Source organism: Dendropsophus ebraccatus, chromosome 15 (genome assembly GCF_027789765.1).
Source record: "Dendropsophus ebraccatus isolate aDenEbr1 chromosome 15, aDenEbr1.pat, whole genome shotgun sequence".
Lineage (NCBI taxonomy): Eukaryota > Metazoa > Chordata > Amphibia > Anura > Hylidae > Dendropsophus > Dendropsophus ebraccatus.
This window is the reverse complement of record NC_091468.1, coordinates 26,803,834-26,810,222: the sequence shown is the minus strand read 5'-3', so window position 1 is coordinate 26,810,222 and position 6,389 is coordinate 26,803,834. Positions and strand designations below refer to the sequence as shown.

General features: G+C 40.3%; 1 long non-coding RNA gene across 1 annotated transcript in view; it reads right to left on the bottom strand.

The window, feature by feature from the left end:
• LOC138774426 (uncharacterized) overlaps positions 1-5,490 on the bottom strand; it is an 88,489-nt gene extending 82,999 nt beyond the window's left edge. The window contains exon 1 of the long non-coding RNA XR_011360312.1: positions 5,393-5,490. This is a non-coding gene — a long non-coding RNA (uncharacterized lncRNA). The remainder of the gene's footprint in view (positions 1-5,392) is intronic.
• Between the last annotated feature and the right edge of the window lie 899 nt (positions 5,491-6,389).

The following is a 6,389-nucleotide window of genomic DNA, read 5'->3' as shown; positions in this document are numbered from 1 at the left end:
ACACATGATAAGTCTAGATGTATTAGCCCAGTGGACTGTATCACACATAATAGGCTTAGATACATTCTTTGAACAGCCAGTATCTCATACCACAGCCCTAGAAGCAGCTTTCCAAGTGATAAGTTTAGATACCTTTGGATTCATTATTTCATTGGTTTCACCATTCAGGATGACACCCGCTGTGGTGGTGGTGGTGTTAGTTTTTACGTAGCCACAGTGCTAAAAAAAATTTAATTCATAAGAAGATGATTTAACATGTTAAAAAAGGGCTACCCAAAAAATGAACTCCTCACACGTTGTCCTGCTGCCGGAACCCCCAGCGATCAGTTATGATCTGCAGGATCACCTCCAGCGATTGTTCAGTTTTCCTGCAGCACCACCACAGGTGAAAGTAAGTATTACACAGTTCTTAATTAATTAAATGGGCAGTCTATGAAATGCTTGAACTTGCTGGGTCTTTTTAGCTGCTCCTCACTCAGTGTAATAGATGAGGGTCCTGAATGGAAATATAGGGTTCCTAAACCAAACACCTCCTTTAAGGACAACTCTTTAGTCTGTTGTGGATTGTAAATGTCCCATAAACTTTTCACTGGCGTTCTTGTTTTTGGCATCATCCCTCCCATAAATTATATAGGATACCATAATAATATTTAGCAGCGCCCACACTGCTCATTATATGTGCTGCTGCTGCGGGGTGTGCAGGAAGGGCCTGGTTTTTACTGGCAGGATGGGTCTGAACCGGGTGACCCCAGAGCCAGCACCGTCCCCATTTATCTCCCATCTCTGTAGAAGTGGAAGAGGTTTTAACATGATTACAACACAGGATGTCAACGTGACAAAAGTTCCAGGAAAGAGACGCTGAGGCCTGTCATCCGCTGCCATGGAGGCCAAGCACGATGAAGTTTCTTAGGAAACACAGCACGCTTCCTCCATACTCTTTATACGGTGATTCATAGCTTTATTGCTAATGATGTGGAAACACAAGTAATGGTAACTGTGCTGAGCGCCTCCACCCTGCACACAGTTATATGGAGCTGCAGTCAACAATGTGGCCTCTTAAAGGGACACTCCAGTCATCATATATAATCCTATGCTCAGCGGCCAAGCTCTACATCCTGTATTATACTCCAGAGCTGCTCTCACTATTCTGCTGGTGGGATCACTGTGTAAATACATTACATTACTGATCCTGTACTGATCCTGAGTTACATCCTGTATTATTCCCCAGAGCTGCAGTGACTATTCTGCTGGTGGGGTCACAGTGTACATACATTACATTACTTATCCTGTATGGATCCTGAGTTACATCCTGTATTATACTGTAGAGCAGTAATCACCATTCTGCTGGTGGGGTCACTGTGTACATATATTACATTACTTATCCTGTACTGATCCTGAGTTACATCTTGTATTTTACCCAGGAGCTGCAGCTCTCAAGGCATGCTGGGAATTGTAGTTCAGCATTAGCTTGGGAGGGAGGCATGGGATGGGAATCAATTCTTTGTACCATGAAAAAATCTGCCCTTATATGCCCTTGCCAGCCCTTATATCTCAGAAATCCATAGCTATAATCTCACACATAATGTATACAATCAGCTTTGTGACATATAGTAATTGTATGCTTTCTTCTTCATGTGTACACATCGCCCTCTAGTGTTACAATCCTAAAACAGCATATGTAAAAGTCTGTACCCTCTATAGAAACTGGTCAATTTATAACGTCCTTCTCCCAACATATTGCATATTAAATTAAAAACCATATATTATACATATTATATCAATTACATTTAGACACTACAAATATATTTGTATGCTGCACAAGAAATATAAATCTTTTTAAATCATCCGGTGTCAGAAAGCTATATAGATGTCTAAATTACTTCTATTTATCTCAAGTTTTCAAGTACTTATCCATACCTCCCAACTTTTTGGATGGCCAAAGAGGGACATTTGTTCTGCGCTCTAGGAAATTTTGCAGACATTTCTATACTTTTTAATTCAAGGATTATTTCACTTATACAGAATCTGCTGCAGATTGACGTATTTAGTTACATTTGTGGTGTCCCACCACTGGTGTTTTTGTCTCTCATGTGCACCTGTCAAAAAGCCTTTTCTCTCAGGTTAAAGTGGTGATGAGGTATCCTAAAGTTTCACCACTAGGTGTCAGTGTTTTATATTTATACGTGTTGCACAGCTGAAGGTAGCAATGGGTTAATGTTTCTGTTGTGCCATGTGTTCTGTGCTAACCAATAGGAGGTGCTCTCTCTCTTTCTACCAATCCCTGCTCTCTACACACTCACCCCCTGTAGGAGAAGTTAGTTGCCTCCATGTGGGAGGAAGTAAGTCAGTCAGTTGAGTCTAGTTACGACAGTGTACAGATGCAGTTAGTTCAGTATGCAAAGCTAAGCACCTTAAAGGGAGAAATCACCAAGGAACACCCTAACCCACGCCAGGAACACATCAGAACAGAGCAGGGCAGTATCCTGAACCAAAAGGAACTAGCCTCGATAGTACAAAGTTACTGTTAAGAAGGTCTACGTATCCCATCGTGCAGTGCAGGTAACTGGGACACCTGGGACACCTAGCTAGACCCTGATAACTACGGCTGGGGCTTGTACTACCCAACTGGGACATTTTCGACGATACTAGGGGGCAGAAGGTGGTCAGACTAAATCTATTTAAGTAACTATTCACTACAAAGATATCTTCAGGTTCCGGCAGAGTACATTGCTACACTGGGTTGGGGCTCCTCTCCTGTACTTTGCTCCTCTCCATCTTACAAGCACCGCTACAATTACCTCTTACTTCTTCTCAAGCACCTCTTCAAGCAAAAAAGGTCAAGCACTAAAGTCTACGAGACAATTTATCTATTCTGAGAAACGTGTATTGTTATATTGAACAACATTGAACTTGACAGTAAAGTTCTTTTTTTATACTTCTATACACATCGGCACCTATACACACAGCATTGTACACCTTGGGTCATTCTTCCCCTTTCTGTGGGTGGCGGAACAGACAGCCCGGGTGGGTCAGTTGCCACTCAGGAATATAAAGACAAGAGCCCAAGGGACCCGTAACTAAAAAATAGATAATGAATGTAAGTTGCAAACTTGCTTTATATCACATTTACTGATGATTTAGATTTTGAAAATTATAACCACAGTGACACTTAAACCTCTTTAGGACGGAGCCAATTTTCGTTTTTTCCTCCTTGTGCTTCAAAGGCCATAGCACTTGCATTTTTTCACCTAGAAACCCACATGAGCCCTTAGCAATGGCAGACTTAATTTTTGCATTAAATATGCTGCGAAACCAGAAAAAAAATTATATGACCTGTGAAATTGAAAAAAAAACAAACCACAATTCTTTTTCTTTGCAGGGTTTTAGTTTTTACTTAATTTGACCTATGGAAAAACTGACATATATGCTCCTCAAGTCGGTACGATTAAAACGATACTTTTATATTATTTGATGGCTTTTAAAAAAATAAAACCTTCTACAGAAAAAAAACGTTCCCTAAAATCGCTCCATTCCCAGGCTTATAACGCTTTTATCCTTTGGTCTATGGGGATGATTGAGGTGTAATTTTTTGCGCCATGATGTGTTCTTTCTATCGGTACCTTGATTGTGTATATGCGACTTTTTGATCACTTTTCATTAAAATGCTTCTGGATTTTAAACCACCAAAAATGCACAATTTTGCATTTTGGGAGGTCTTTGCGCTTACACCGTTTACCATGCAAGATCAGGAATGTGATAATTTAATATTTCAAGCGATTACGCACGCGTCAATACCAAACATGTTTATTTATTTATATTTTTTAAATGGGAAAAGGGGGGTGATTTAGACTTTTATTAGGGGAGTTTTTTTTTTATTAAGACACCACCTCCCACACTTTTACATCGCATTGCGGGGGGGGGGGGGGGGGGGGGGGGGGGGGGGGATCCCGCCACTCGACACCAGGGATGGGCTGCAAATAAGACTGTTACCACTCCTCCTCATCCCCCCAAATGTATAATTGTAGAAGGGATTTATATGGGATTTATATGTTTTTTATGTGGAATAGCTTTGGCTTATATGGACAAGTTTATTTTTTACTAATACTAAGAAGAGATAGGTAACACTTTTTTTTTGCTCAGTTACCTGTTCATACATCCAGCAGGTGGCGCCCTAAGTCCTCAGGAAAAAAAATCTCTTCATGAGATTATTGTATTTTCTGTTTACTCTGCAAATAAGATATTTACTCATATTGATCACACTGCGCATGACCGGATATAATCACATGACTTCATCTATGGAAAATACCTAAAGATTCTGTGTTAATGTTTAATGAAGTGTACACCCCGCAAGGGGTATAAAAGAAGATGACTTTGTTGCAATAAACATGCTGCTACTCAGAACCATCTCGAGTTGTCTGCATCCTTCTCGGCCGAGTTGCCCCTCCAATCTGGCTACCATCCAATATACCTGAAGGTCTTACCTGAAGACCACCCTAACAGCCTCAATAAAGTTTCAGCAATCGTATTATGTAAAGTTCTGCAACTTTTTAATATACTTTTAGTTTTCTTCCTAATTTTCTAGATCTCTGGTTGCTGTCAGTAAATGGGAACATTCTTGGTTACATCCAGAGACCGTACTGAGGGAATGTCTCACATGGCAGAGGGATTGCTACAACTCCATAAAACAGTGCCAAAGACCTAACTGACCCCAATATTGCAGTCATGTGTTTTGCAGCCATTAGTGTTTCAATGTACACGTAGACACTTCAAGGAGGTTTCCAGGACATTTTCTTTACTGATGGATTAATGTTAGGATTGTAGGAGGACTGACTCCAAACACGGATCAGCTGATTGACGGAGATGCTGCCCTGTGGTCTTCACATCTCACTAAGCACAGTGCCATACACTGGGTAATGGCTGTACCTGGTACTGCAGCATAGAGCAAGAACCAACCCATTGGATACTTAACATTAATATTACTAGTATAATTTAAGTATAATTAATATAATTAAAGATATAATTGTATCATAAGGAGCAGTATTATAATATTATTAGTATCACTATGGGGCTATGTTCACACTATGTATAAACATGTTTGATATGTTTCTGAGGCTGATATTACCAGATTGGCCACAGAAACATCATTTTATTTTAATTGGAATGTGGGCACGTTTGGTTGTGCCTGCAGTCCACTTATCCATTGAAGTCTATGCAACTACCATACATTGTGTCAATGAAATGGAAACAACGAGTGTTGTTCCTACTCTAGTGGCTGAAAATTATTGACATGTCAATTATTTGTGTGGCCTTATTAAACAACAACGTCCATTGTTCCCCATAGACTTCGATGCAGTGCAGAAAATAGAAAAGTTATACATACCAGTCCCCTTACCTCCGTTGCACTGCTCCCAGGTCTTGCTGATGGCCACCAGCTTCATTTTCAGCTGGAATTCGGGTATGTCACATACCCAGCTCTTCCAGCTTCAACGTCCACCCTAGGCGGGAAGAAGCGTCACTGGACACGAAAACGGTCATTTGCTTGGACGCACCTGCACACACCTCCCTCCCCATATTCATGTGAATATTTGTCTACAATAAATTGGATTGTTTCTTCAGGTAACACAGTGAGTGCACAGTACCCCCCCCCCCAGTATACGTATGAACTTTCTGCTCCTAAGGTGCACCTCCGCAGCTAATGACATCCACCTTCTGAACTGTCTGAGTGCTGCATACATCCTAGCTCATAGTGCTTCTATTTGGACTATTATTGTAGTGCCAGCCCAACATAATTTTCAGTTATTTTATCAGTTTTATTCTTGTACATAGAAGGCAGCAATATAGTAGTTATATTCTTGTATAAAGGGGGGCAGTATTATAGTAGTTATATTCTTGTATAAAGGGGGGCAGTATTATAGTAGTTATATTCTTGTATATAGGAGCAGTATTATAGTAGTTATATTCTTGTACATAGGAGCAGTATTATAGTAGTTATATTCTTGTATATAGGAGCAGTATTATAGTAGTTATATTCTTGTACATAGAAGCAAAAATTATTATGTTAATTTGTTTTCCCTGAGACCCATTGGCATCACAACATATGGGGTATTATCGCCCCTGCGAGCCCCTGGGACGAAGGAATATTTTAATGAAATGATAAAAGTAAACTTTTATTCCCCTCCTCCAGGAAGTATAAATAAGCCCCACCTTCCCACACACCTCAGTCAATTATAACGAACATAAATAGGGAGGGTGTCTTGTGATGCCAATGGGTCTCAGGGAAAACAAATTAACATAATAATTTTTGCTTCCCTATCGTCCCATTGGCATCACAACATATGGGGAATTAGCACGAATGCTCCTCATTGGGTGGGTTTTCAATCACAGCTGCA